The sequence below is a fragment of the Budorcas taxicolor genome, chromosome 23 (assembly GCF_023091745.1).
Source record: "Budorcas taxicolor isolate Tak-1 chromosome 23, Takin1.1, whole genome shotgun sequence".
Classification (NCBI taxonomy): Eukaryota; Metazoa; Chordata; class Mammalia; order Artiodactyla; family Bovidae; genus Budorcas; species Budorcas taxicolor.
In genome coordinates this window covers 42,141,592-42,156,003 of record NC_068932.1, presented here as the reverse complement: position 1 = coordinate 42,156,003, position 14,412 = coordinate 42,141,592, and positions in this window count along the sequence as shown.

The following is a 14,412-nucleotide window of genomic DNA, read 5'->3' as shown; positions in this document are numbered from 1 at the left end:
TGTGTGATGATGGTGGGGCAGGGACAGGAAGAGAAGGGGAGGTGGAAGGGCAGGCCAGCAACAGAGTGGGGTCTTGAGGGATAAATAGGAGCTCAGTACACATGTAAGGTGTGAGTACAGCCGTAATCAATGTACAGGTGGATGAAACTGATCACAAAGGCCACCCCCTTTCACAGCAGGCCCCAGCCCCACCTCTCCTCTCCTGGGGAGCAAGCCAGATCCAGGGAGACTTTGGTGTCCCACAGGGTGGACAGAGCACTTCTTGGGAGCCAGATGGCATTTCTCTGCCCCTGGTTATGCAGTCATGCCCTGAGCCCTTTCCAGAAGGAGAAGGTTGAGTCAGAGCATCTGAGTCACACCATCCAGCTTCCTCCACCCCAAACCCAACACTCCACAAAACACAGTTGGAAGGCCCCCTAGTGGGCACATTTTCCAGGCCCCATGAACGTTCATGGAGTCCTCCAGGTCAAGGCTGGAAGGTTTCTTAGCCACATCTGGTCCAATTGCTCATTCGTGCTGTGTTGTGCTTAGCCGCTCAGTCGTGTCCAACTCTTTGTGACCACGTGGACTGTAGCCCGCCAGGCTCCTCTGTCCATGGGGATTCTCCAGGCAGGAATACTGGAGTGGGTTGTCATGCCCTCCTCCTGGGGTTATCTCCGCAACCCAGGGATCGAACCCAGGTCCTCCACATTGCAGGCAGATTCTCTACCTTCTGAGCCACCAGGGAAACCCAAGAATACAGGAGTGGGTAGCCTATCCCTTATCCAGGGGAACTTCCCGACACAGGAATTGAACCGAGGTCTCCTGCATTGCAGGCGGATTCTTCACCAGTTGAGCTACCAGGGAAGCCCAACCTCCCATTTAGCTGATGAATAAACCGAGTCCCAGAGCGGGGAAAAACCTAAGGTCACATCCCACAGCCTGGTCCAGTCCAGCACTGCTGGATCCCAATTCCCTGGCCTTAACAGCTGAAGTCACACTTAGTAAAATCTATAAATAACACCCTGCAACCAATTGTTCGGGGCACCCCGGCAGTGATCTAATCCCCTGTGTACAGACCCAGCCCTGCCAGGCTGTAAGCTCCAGGCAGCTCAGCTTGACGGCCACCCATGGCCACCTGAGAGGGTACAGGCCACAGCTTCAGCAGCCAGCTTACCTAGGAGGTGCCTCTGGGCAGACAGCCGGAGCATCCTAGAGATTGTTTTTACAGGGCCACAGGAAGGATCCCTCTCCCAAGCTAGTCTCTCTTTCCTTCCCGTAGGGACTCTGCTCCCTAACCAGCCTGCAGTGCGTTGGCCACAAGCAAATAAGGAGGGAGCTACGGTCAATCACTCCCGCTGAACAGATTTGGGGTTGCAGCCTGGCAGGGCTAGAGCCTCCAATTACCTTTAGAGGGAGGCATCATGGATCATGGTGTGGCTGGTTCCCCCAGGCTTTGGGGAAAGTGAGGACAGCCCAGAAGCTTAGAGGACTTCTAAGACCTGCTGGACAACCCCCGAGTTACTGATGAGGCCAGAGAGAGGCCAGGCCTCCCGACTTCAAAGCTACCCAGAGCTCCCTGGGGTTCATCTTCACCCCAAGCCCTCCACAAACGTCAGCTCCTCCAGACGCAGCAGTCGCCCGGATGGCCCACTGAGGACGGGCCCGTCCTAGGTGAGAGTGTCCTCTCAGGAGCGGGGGACATTACCCTTCATGGACTCAAAGGTTAGCTGCCAATTCCACCTTGCCGCTGGTAATGAAGAGCACAGGAGACGGATGGAGGCTGCCCCTCGCACAGTATGCTAATTCCGCTAACCAGTGGACCAGGAAATGGCCGGTCATTTGCGCCGCCATCTAGAGTCAGAGATGCTGCCTCAAAGCTCACTTGTCTTTAATGCTGTCCCCCTGTTGAGGATCCTCAGAGCGATCGCTCGAGCCAATTTCCAGAGATGCAGGCACCCGGAGGACAGGAGGAGTGATGGATGTGCGGGCCTTGCAGGGAGCCCTCCACCAGCACTCAGGTTGCCTGGGGTCCAGCAGGCACCGGGTGCTCTTGGGGCAGTGCCAGCATCTCCACCTTTGCTTCTCTGCCCACAGGGCCTGCCTCTCGGGGTTGGGGCCTGGACCAAGAGGCAGGCAGGCTGCTTCCATCAGTCTCCTGTAAAAGAACAGAGTTCCTGTTTGTTGTCTTCTAGTCGCTAAGTTGTGTCCCACTCTGCGACCCCATGGACTCAGCATGCCGGGCTCCTCTGTCTTCTGCTATATCCCGGAGTTTGCTCAGATTCATGCGCACTGAGTTGATGATGCCATCTGACCATCTCATCCTCTGTCTTCCCCTGCCCCTTCTCCTTTTGCCTTCAATCTTTCCCAGCATCAGGGTCTTTTCCAAGGACTCAGTTCTTCGAATTAAGTGGCCAAAGTATTGCAGTTTCAGCTTCAGCATCAGTCCTTCCAGTGAATATTCAGGGTTGATTTCCTTTAGGATGGACTGGTTTGATCTCCTTGAGTTCCTGTTGCTAGCGGGTGTTTCTGGACTCGTCGCTGGCTCTCAGCCCCCAGGTAGCCCCTATCCTTGCACATGGGGTGGTGGATAAGGGTAGGGCCAAAACACTGCCTGGTACATGCAGAGCTCTGTTCTCAGATTCTGGGACATGCTTGAGGCCAAACCAGAGCTGCCTACTTGCCCATTTTTATCCCTCTTATGTCCAAGTCCTGAAGCCCTGGTACTTTGAGCTTGAGTCCAGTCCTCCTGGGAAAATTTCTCTCCAACCACCAATGGTCCTTTGCCATGGAGAAGCCACTCATATCGGGAAAGCCCTCCCTACCAAGGTAACAGAGACCTGGAGAGGCTGGCCCCACCTGGAACCTGAGGGTGAGAGCTCAGGGCAACTGATTCCTTATTCCTCTCTCTCTCTTTCATATGTGTGTGTGTGTGTGTGTGTGTGTTTCCCCTGCTCACTTATGCTGGGCAAATGCATATAAGTGATGAATCTCAGCAGCTCTGAATCATAACATAAAGAATGTCCACCTTTTGTCCTGGGGATCCTGGGACTTCACCTGGGGTATACCAGGTCCGTTCATCCTAGGAAAATTAGTGCTAGAAAAGGCCCATTTTAAATGGACCTGTGTTAAGCAGGGATCTCCTTTCTTAGTAAATGGTAAAAACTAAAAAGATGTGGAATTCATCTTAAAGCTTAAATTTGTCTTAAAACTTATAAATGGTATTCCAATTTATTAAAATTAATTTATCTTGTGTTTTAATCTATGACTGTAATACCACCTGTAATCTTTGAGCAAAGAATGAATCAAATGTTGATTTGGGGGTATAAATTTTTCAGCAGAAAATTGTGCGATGACTCACTCTGTAGCCATTCTTTGTGGTTAATTTTCACAGCATGATCTTCCCAGGTGTCATTTTTTGCAAAATGATCCGAAGTCTTCTACATTTTCACAAAGCTGTTCGTTATCCATGACACTCAAATCATTCCCTTTTGAGTGTCTGCTGTGTTATCAGCTTTGTCCTTTTTTCCTTCAAATCAAGAATGGCCAGATCCTTCTTTGTCAGTGGCTTTGCACAGAATTTGATGCTTCTTCAGCATCATTTTCACTTCCTGAAATCCTGTAACTTTAGTACAATTTGCATTTTTACTTTGCAATCAATTTATCTGAGTTTTGTGTAAGTGGGCAAAGGTGGACACCAGAGTTTAGCAGAAGGGGGTTTGGGCTGGGCACCACATTTACAGATGGTACGTTTCTTAGCAAACAGTGTTATGGCGACTCTCACTGCCTTAAGGAAGTGATGTGACTGGGGGACTCAAATACTGAGTCCAAGGATAACAAGGACCCCTGTGTGGTGCCCCTTCTTTTATGTATCCAGATTCTTCTCCTGGCCAGGAGTAGTGGAGGCAACATGCTTCATCTTCCTGGTCTATGCTGGCTCTTCCTGGACCACGTCGGGGACTCATCCTGATAGGGGACTTGAGCCTTTGAAAAGGACCAGCCAACTATCAAAAAGAGCTCCCGATTTAACTGTACCCTCCTTAATTTGGGTCCCAGCAGCCTTCTCATCCCGGGACAGGGTGTAGGATTCAATCTAAGATGGCACTTTCCTGCTGTTTTACCTGGGGGCAAAAGGCTGCAGGATCCAAGGAAGTGGTGTGCAGTACTTAGGGACATCCATTTCATTAAACATCATCAACAGGATTAAAAAAAAATTTAAAAAGAATTTGTCAGAATTTGTTACATGCAGCTGAAGCTGCTCAGTACAACTAAATGTGGAATCTTGAATAAGGTCTGAACATAAATAATGGGCACTAACATAAAATTTTGTGAAATTTGAACAAAATCTGTACTTTAGCTAATAAAACTATATCACGTGTTAATTTCCTGCTTGTTTGTTTGTTTTGTTTTTTACAACATAGTATTTATATTCTCAGGTTCGGATTAGAAGTTTAAAGCCTCATTCAACTTTTTTTTTAGTCACTAAAATAATAAGCTTTCTAGACTTTTAGCAGTAATTCTAGAAGCCAGAATAAATGGCATCAAAGTTCTGAATGAATGTAAATTAGAAATCTAGCATTCTATTCATACTTAGTCAAACAAGTGGAACCAAAATGTCATAAATTTTTTAGCTAAGCAAAAATTCATGTTTTCTAAAACATATATATTATACATACTACATATATGTATATAAAAGTTTTTCTACTATACTTGATAAAGGCTTGAGAAAGAACAACAACAAAAAAAAGAGAGAGAAATTGGAAAGTGTTAATTAACTAAAATGGGAGCAATGAATATGAAATAGAAAAAGTGTAACAAACTAGATAAAAGTAAAAGATCATCATATTGTCCAGTCGTTTTTAAACATGGCTCTTCATTAGAATCACCTCTGGAGCTTCGGAGAAAAAAAAAAGATACGTGGGCATTTGTGCTATTTTTTTAAAGTTCCAAGATAATTCTAATATGCATCTGGATTTTAAAAAGTGATTATAGATTTTTCTATTAAATGGCAGTTTTAGTGGTATAGATTTCTATTATTTTCTGTTGACCAATCATGGTACAATGGTATTAAAATGAGTAATAGTTTAAAAAATCACAATAGTAAAAGATGCCTACCTGTTTCCACAATCTGTTAAAAAATATTTTCTAATTTTCCTTAGTATGGCTTCTTAGATACACACATCATTTAAAAGTGGACATTTAATTTCCAAATACATGGGGTTTCTAAAGTATTTTTGATATTAATTTCTCATTTAAATATTTATTTTCGGCAATCATACTCTGGTGTTTTTTTTTCAGTCTTTTTATTGAGGCTTTCAATGGCTAAGTCAAAGATCTCTATGTAAATATCACCTTACACTTGAAAATATGTGGGTTATTTTCAAATATCTTTTGATATTGATTTCTAACATAATTCCACAGTGATAACAGACTTTGTATGATTTTAATACCTTTAGTCCATGAAATTTTTGCACCTTGTTTTTCATCCCTGGTTACGTTCCATTGTCTCCTGGTTTATAGTCTGTGTGGTCAGTCGCTCAGCGTGACCAACTCTTGGTAACCCTATGGACAATAGCCTGCCAGGCTCCTCTGTCGACGGAATTCTCCAGGCAAGAATACTGTAGTGGGTAGCCATTCCCTTCACCAGGGGATCTTCCCCACCTAGTGATCGAACCTGGGTATCCGGTGTTGCAGGCAGACTCTTTATGGTCTGAGCCACCAGGGAAACCAGTTTATAGTCTATTGGAAATTAAACAGAATTTGTATCCTGCTTTTGTGTGTTATGTTGAATTGTTTTATAGTGCTTTTCAGGTCTACTATATTCTTCTACTTTTCATTCTATTAATTCTATTATATTTCATTATTATATTATCATTTCATTCTATTAAGTTTTGAGAGTTTGATATTGAAACTCAAACTAAAAATCTTAATTTACCTACTTTAAAAAATAATGGTAATATATAGTGGAACTAAGAGGAGAGTGAAAAATTTGGCTTAAAGCTCAACATTCAGAAAATGAAGGTCATGGCATCTGGTCCCATCACTTCATGGCAAATAGATGGGGGGAAACAGTGGCAACAGTATCAGAGTTAATTTTTTTGGGCTCCAAAATCACTCCAGATGGTGATTGCACCCATGAAATTAAAAGACGCTTACTCCTTGGAAGAAAAGTTATGACCAACTAGATAGCATATTGAAATGCAGAGGCATTACATTGCCAACAAAGGTCTATCTAGTCAAGGCAATGGTTTTTCCAGTGGTCATGTATGGATGTGAGAATTGGACTGTGAAGAAAGCTGAGCGCCGAAGAATTGATGCTTTTGAGCTGTGGTGTTGGAGAAGACTCTTGAGAGTCCCTTGGACTGCAAGGAGATCCAACCAGTCCATTCTAAAGGAGATCAGTCCTGGGTGTTCCTTGGAAGGAGTGATGCTGAAGCTGAAACTCCAGTACTTTGGCCACCTCGTGCGAAGAGTTGACTCATTGGAAAAGACTCTGATGCTGGGAAGGATTGGGGGCAGGAGGAGAAGGGGACGACCGAGGATGAGATGGCTGGATGGCATCACCGACTCGATGGACGTGAGTTTGAGTGAACTCCAGGGTTGGTGATGGACAGGGAGGCCTGTTGTGCTGCGATTCATGGGGTTGCAAAGAGTCGGACACGACTGAGCAACTGAACTGAACTGATATGTAATCTTGTTCTGTATTTTCCAAGTCTCCTGTAAATGTGTTACCATATTTTCATAATTTTAAAAAATCAAATGAATTTAAATTAAAACTATAGTGATATAAAGTAAATGAAATGACAACAAACAAAAATCATCATCGTCTCCCAAGTCTTAATAATAGTAATAAGCAAAATGTGGTGATTGCTTACTATATGTCAGGTATTGATGTAAATATTTCACAAGTATTGTCTTACTTAATCCTCACTACTCTGGTTAGTGTTATCCCCATTTTACAGTTGGGGAATAAAGACGTAGAAAGCTTATTTTTTTCCAGGTCATAAAAATGATAAATCGTGAGTTGAGATTTGAGCCCAGGCAGTCTGACTCCAGACCTCGTATTCATAACTAGTAATGTGTTGGAAACGAACATGGGTTTTTTCTTCTGGGTTTGAATGATGCTGGGAGTGCGTGTAGAATTGATATATTACAGGATAATAGGATAATCTGAGGGAAGAAAACTTGCCAAGTGCAGCCTCCAAAATCAATAGCAAAGTGCCATACTAAAACTAGCAAGTGTACTTTATATTTACTCATGGATTCATTTTGAAAATTCTGTGCATAAGTCAAGAAACTGTCTTTTAGGACCACCAGCCCCAGAAAACCTGGTATCCCTCAGTTTCAGGCACAGGAAGCATTTTCCCAAAGATGCCTCATTCCTTGAAACTAATAAAATAATTGGGTTGCAAATGCTCAAAGCTGTCTTTCCCCTACCAGTGAGCTCTTTTATAGCTACTGAAAAGTCACTTTTTGGGGGGGCTCATTATCCCTCAAGATCCTGTGCCGCTCATTTGCATATGAAAGAGGAAGTTCATAAAAGCTCTTTCTTATTTTCCAACACGAGTTCAAATCAGGGGCCATTATCACCCTATAGAAAGATCCAAATGGCATATGGATCATTCTGGAGAAGGGGGTGAGCGCCTTTTAAGAGAATTGTTTTAGTTTTTGCAGGAAATTAATCAGAGGGATGGGCTTTGTGGAGCGGGAGCAAATCTAATCTGTTCTTTGTTCGAATTTGCCTTGCTCCAATTCCTAGCAATTGTAGACAACATGCTCTTTTGTTCGGGAGACACTTGTTACATGCATAATTAGAGACTGCAGTAGCTGTGTTTAAAGAAAAACTGTTTTCCAATGTAATGTGTGATCTTGATAATAGTATTTTCATCAAAGGTAGCAATTACATTCATTAAGCTGGGACTGGCGTGGCGGCAAGGAAATTAAGTGGCAAGTGAATAAAAAGCTCCCCTCCCCCCGTTATCTCCTACTCTTTATAAGCTGAAATGCACCATGGTGAGCTGGAACTGGGAAATACATAGTGCATATAAAAAAATAAAGTCCTCCTTAACCTTTCTGAATAATGACCCTGCCGATATCCTAGGGACGTCAACTATAGATGCACTTTTCAAATTAAAGGGTTTTATTCTCCCTTAATTTCCTATGCAAGTTTTAAACGAGCTCAACATATGATTCAGGTCTTTAAAGGCTGCAGGGCTCTTTAGGATTAATTCACTGTTCTTTGCACACATAAATTAATAGTTTTGTGTCCTCAAAAAAAAAAAAAGCTACAATAAGGCATGAATCAACCAGTTTAGGAGAGAAATAGAGCCATTTGCCTATTTTTAATTAATCCTTTAACTATTTACTTAGGCTTCCTTATACTTTCATTTGAAAGATGCTAAAAATGAAGACCACACGTGGAGGGTAGAAAACACGGTTCAGGAAAACAGTCCCCTCTCCATACACACTCAGGTTCTTGAACATCACTATGTTGCTGCGAGAAATTTATCCTGAAGAAAAAAAGATCCCACACATGTATATGTATATGCGTGTGTGTGTGTGTGTATCTCCTCCAGGCAGATGCTCTGTGTCCTCCCCCACCCCATCCCCCTGGTTTAAAAGTCCTGCTTGAAAAATGTCCTTGCAATGCCTCAAAGGGCTTGATGATTTCAATTTTATTCAACAGAGCACAATGATAGCCAGACATTTCTGGGCAAAAGCAGATGGAAATATGCCACCTCCTATCAGCACCCTAGCTCCGGCCAATGTTTTGACCTGAAAAGCTTTCTGAGAAAATGAAACCAGTCTACAAAAATCAATTGGGGACCCCTATTTCTTGTGATTGGACATGCACCGCTCTGCGGCAAGAATCATTATCTGTAAATTGATTGACCCAAATGTCATGCAGACCATCTTGGAGTGGGAAGCCGAGAGCTTGAACGGCCTGTGCATTTTCTGCTGGCTGCACAGCCAGATGTGGCAGTGGCCTTGATGGCCAACCTCTAACCAAGCGGGTCAGGGTAGGGGAGCTGCTATAATTTGAGAAAAAGCGAGACTTCAGAAGTTTTTCAACTTTACTTTCTGCCCTACTCGCTGGCAGTTGATCTGACAAGGGTATTGAATGAGGAGCCAGGAGACCTGCATGTGGTCCCAGCTGGTGATAAGAGCTAAGGTTTGTCGAATGGCTTACTATCTGCCAGGTATTTCACTGTGGTTCACACACATCATATCTCTCATTCCTCGTAGCAAGTCTTCAAGGAGGGCATTGGTATTACCATTTTCATTTTCCAATTAAGAAAATAAAACTTTACAGAAGTCAAGTAAGCTACCTCGGTTTGCATAATTAAGACATTGGGGAACTCACATCCCTACACAGCAGTCTGATTTCAAAGCTCAACCCTCTTGGTCATTGACTTCATGATCGTGGGAGCAGGGAATTTGCTCTTTTCTGACTCAGGTTCCCTGGATGTCAATAAGGGGGCAGCTGACAAAGCCCTAGGGTCCCAAGCAGCTGGACATTTACAAGATTTTTCAGGAGACCTTTCAAGTTATCTGGTCGAAGCAGCCGCTTTGCTTTTGGGGCTTCTTTTGAAAAGCCATAGGTAGCCCCCAGAGTTGAGAGAGGACAGAGCTGGGTACCCAAAGATCATGGGCAGCTGAAGCTCCCAGGAGGGGGTCCAAAGACAGGTGACGGGTGTGGACCTTGGTCCACTGACTCATGTGAGCAGGAAGGAAACAGCACACTGAGGCTCGGTGGAAATGTTTTCCAGTAACCATCCCCAATTACCCTCTGCCCAAGCCCTCTCTCCTGCTAGGTGTAGCTCTCTTGATGGTTGTAGATCTCAGTTCAGCGTGAGAAATTCAAAATCATTTTTTGGTTCATTGAATAGCCTTGGTTCATTCTTAAGACAGCCCTGTTGGGAATTCCCTGGTGGCCCAGGGGTTAAGAATCTGCCTTGCAATGCAGGGGATGCAGGTTCAGTCCCAGTCGGGGAACTAAGCTGCTCGTGCCACGGAGCAGCTAAGCCTGAGTGCCGCAACTACAGAAGCCCACGTGCTGCAACTAGAAATTCTGCGTGCCTCAGCGAAGGTCCTGAGGGCCACAGCTCAGACCCGCTGCAGCGCCCACTCCCCAAAAGACAGCTCGGTTCGTTTAAAAACCGCAGCCTCATGTCCATTAAAAAAATATATATATTTCTGTTTATTTTTTGGCTGGGCTGGATCTTGGTTGCTGCATGCAGGCTTTCTTAGTCGCTGGGGGACCACTCTTCTCTGTGGTGCACAGGCTTCTCGTTCTAGCAGCTTCTCTTGTGGCCGAGCACAGGATCGAGGCGTGCAGGCTTCAGTAGTTGTGGTGCTCAGGCTTAGCTGCCCCAAGGCATGTGGGATCTTCCTGGACCAGGGATGGAAGTGGTGTCCCTTGCATTGCAAGGCAGATTCTTAACTACTCGATCACCAGGGCAGCCCCTTCATATCCATTCAGAGGCTCCTGAGAACAGAATCCCAGCAGTAGCCCCATCTGTCTTCTGTCTCTAACCGCTTATGACATGTATCTGTGTGTGTGCGCACATGTGTGTGTGTGTGTGTGTGCGCACACATGTGTGTGTGTGTGTGCGTGGTATGGGGAAGAGTTCAGGGTCTTTCTTGACTTTTTCCTTTTTCCCTCTGGTGTTGGGGTTGGTTGTGGCTTGAGAATGGATGAGGGGAGAACTGGGCAGGTGCTGTCCTCCCCTTGCCTTCGCTGTTCTATCTCCTTTTCTATGTGCATGTGATGAATGAGGATTGACTGTCAAGGGGAGTTGTTTTCTTGGGCCTTAGGGGTCTCTGGCAAAAGTGGCTACATTTCACCACTGACTCTTTGCATTCCTTCTCCTTGCATACTTCTTTGTCCTCAAGGGAAAAGATCCTGTAGAAAGCATATCATCTACAATCCCATTCTACCTCCTGTGCCAACTCTCAGGCCTGTGCGCACAAGCAGGATCCATCTTCCTTAACTTTTTGGAACACAGAACTCAAGATGAGGTTATTCTGACCCCTTCTTGGGCATTCCCCCATTGTGCCATATGGTTTCCTGAGTGCTTTCCTTCTGCTTTTATGGGAAGAATTAACAATCACCTGGCTAAGTAAGGTGTCCAGGTGGGAACAAAATGCATTGGCTGATGGACTGTTTACCACTAGCGCCACCTGGGAAGTCCAGAAGATCTAAACACACTTAGAATTATTTTGGAGATTTCCCAGCTCCACAGCGAGCATCACTGGGCACTTTTGGACTCTTTCTGACTTCCTGAACTTGCCTCCTTTCTTGTTCTTAAGGTTTTGGTTCCCTTTTGCCCCACATCTGAAAGTCAGTCCCTAACAATCCTTGGTGCCAGGACTCATCTCATCCTTCCTTCATTGAGAATGAAAACGTTGGGGAAAAAAAAAAAATGAAACTTTGAAATCCTTTCCTCCCAGTGCCTTCAGTTCAGTTCAGTTGCTAAGTTCAGTTGCTCAGACTCTGCAACCCCACGGACTGCAATGCCAGGTTTTCCTGTCCATCACCAAATTCCGAAGCTTGCTCAAACTCATGTCCATCGAGTCGGTGATGCCATCCAACCATCTCATCCTCTGTCATCCCCTTCTCCTCCTGCCTTCAATCTTTCCCAGCATCAGGGTCTTTTCTAATGTGTCAGTTCTTCACATCAGGTGACCAAAGTATTGGAGTTTCAGCATCAGTCCTTCCAATGAATATTCAGTATTGATTTCCTTTAGGATGGACTGGTTTGATCTCCTTGCAGTCCAAGGGACTTTCAAGAGTCTTCTCCAACACCACAGTTCAAAAGCACCAATTCTTCGGCGCTCAGCTTTCTTTATTGTCCAATGTCACATCCATACATGACTACTGGAGAAACCACAGCTTTGACTAGACAGACCTCTGTTGATAAGTAATGTCTCTGCTTTTTAATATGCTGTCTAGGTTTGTCAGAGCTTTTCTTCCAAGCAGTAAGCGTCTTTTAATTTCATGGCTGCAGTCACCATCTGAGTGATTTTGGAGCCCAAGAAAATAAAGTCTGTCACTGTTTCCATTGTTTCCCCATCTATTTGAAATGAGGTGATGGGACCGGATGCCACAGTACCTTTACCCCTACCCAAAGAATATCAGCTGCATTTAGGATTAAACTGGGTGGGAAAAGTGGGCAGAGCCTGCACCTTCTCTCCGGTCTTGAACCTGATCTTCCAGTCAGGGTTGAGAAGCAGAAGCTCTGTTGCAGACAAGAGGTGCCTACTTTATACACTGGGAATGCCCTTGGTGGTACCCAACTCTACTTTCCTTGTTTGTCAGGAGCCAAATCTTAAACCAGAACTAACAACTTACACGAAGATGTGGCAACAAAAGCAATTTTACAAGTAGATAAGAGTGTAACATTTCATCACAGTTCTGAGAATTTGGTTAGTTGTCTCAGAGCATTTCAGAATGATGCACTGTACAAGTATTGTACAGATATTCTCAAAGTTAGTACCGAACTTAAACGTGGGCAGGGGAGCTGTTGCCCGGGGCCCTCGAATTTCATAAGCACACAACAGTCCTTGTATTCACCAGGATCTGGTGCTATGCCGGCCTCCTGTGACCTGAGCCCTAAGCATCCACTATCATGACGAACACCTTACAAGCCATGGGGTTCTTTTTCATCTCCTCTGCCTGAGGTGCCTGAAACAAAAGGAGCAGGAATCCTGATGAGAATTTCAGCGAGAGATACCGCTTAGGGGGGTGAGGAGGGTTTGCTTAGGGAAAAGACAAATTCATTAACTTGTCAAATCTTTCCTCTCAAAACAAGAGTGCAAGAGATTCTTGAGTAACCAGAGATCATTTCCTAAAGTAGGGAGCTTCCCTTCTTTGGCTCCTCTGTGTTCCAGTGACTTCCAGAAGTTCCCATGAATTGGCATAGCTTTCCAACAGTTTTATATGGTGGTGGACAACACTTTGTAGTAATAATTCACATTGTTATGCACCAAGCCCGTATCTCCGAACCGACCGAGAGAGGAAGTCCACCACAGTAATGCAAAGGCAAGAAGGGAGTTTATTTCTAGCACGCTAGGGCCCAAGTCTCTTCCAGCACAGTGGAATCCGACAAGAGCCCCGAACAAAGGAGTATGGCGGCTTATATACAGGCAGTTCTTTGTCTCAGTTACAGGAGTAGCTGGTGTTACATGATTGGCAAGGCAGGATGAGCACATGTCCTGTCTCTTTCTGGTAAACATGACTCAGGTCCTAGAGCCCGTCGTTTGGTCACTAACATTCCCCCCTGTCCTTAGATCATATAGAGGAATCTTCCTATCGGTCCTGAGACACGGTTTGATATTGTTCCCGAAGCACAAACAGCTGTACAGTATTTATGCGTTCCTTTACAAAGGCTACAAGTCTATTGATAATACATGGGCCAAAGGTAAGCATCAGTAGAAGTATTAGCAGGGGTCCCAGCAAGGTGGAGATTAGGGTGGTCAACCAAGGGGATCGTTGAAACCAGGACTCAAACCATCCTTGTTGAGCCTCACGTTCTCGTTTACGTTGGGCTAGTCCCTCTCTTACTTTGGCCATAGATTCTCTAACTATTCCTGTGATCAGCATAAAAACAACACTCTTCTCCTAGGGCAGCACAGAGTCCCCCCTGTTGCAGAAAGAGCAGATCTAATCCTCTTCTGTTTTGCAGAACTACTTCAGATAGGGAAGTTAAAGACGATTCTAAATGACTAATAGATTGCTCTATACAGGTGATGTCCTCATCTATGGCCGCTCTCAGGGAATTAAATCCTTGGCTTTGCAGGGACAAAGCTGTTATTCCTGTTCCGGCCCTGGCTATTCCAAGACCAAACATAGTTGCTACGGTTATGGCAGTAAGAGGTTCCCTCTTGACTTTGTAAGTTCTTTCTTGAGGATTTAGGGTCAATTTTTGGGCCCAGTAATCATATATTGTTTCCTCTGGTCGGTACAGAATTTTTGGCACGACTGCTACCATAACACAGAATTCTTCTTTGGGATCAAAGACTGAGCTGTGTAAGCATGGAGTCAGCCCCGTGTGTGAACAGACCCACCATCCTTCCATCCGTGGTATTAGCCACCTGGCTATGGGCAAGTCCATAGGCTCAGCGACATGTGCACACAGTGGAGACCTCTCTGATAATACCTTGCCCATACATAACCCTTTTCCCATACCTCTCTCACTGTAAGGCCTACTTTTCGGTCTCCCCATTGACACTGAGGAGGATCGGTGCCGTTGGCCAATTCGTAAGAGGCGTTGAGGCCTACTGCCTCGTAATAAGGGGGAATTGAGTTGTAACATAACCTACAGGATTTAGTTGCCTCAGGATGGGTTTGATTTAAGGTAGCATAAGCTGCCTTTACTAATTTCCATAGTGGATCTGTTTGTCCGAGTTTAGCAAGGGGGCCTGCCTCTG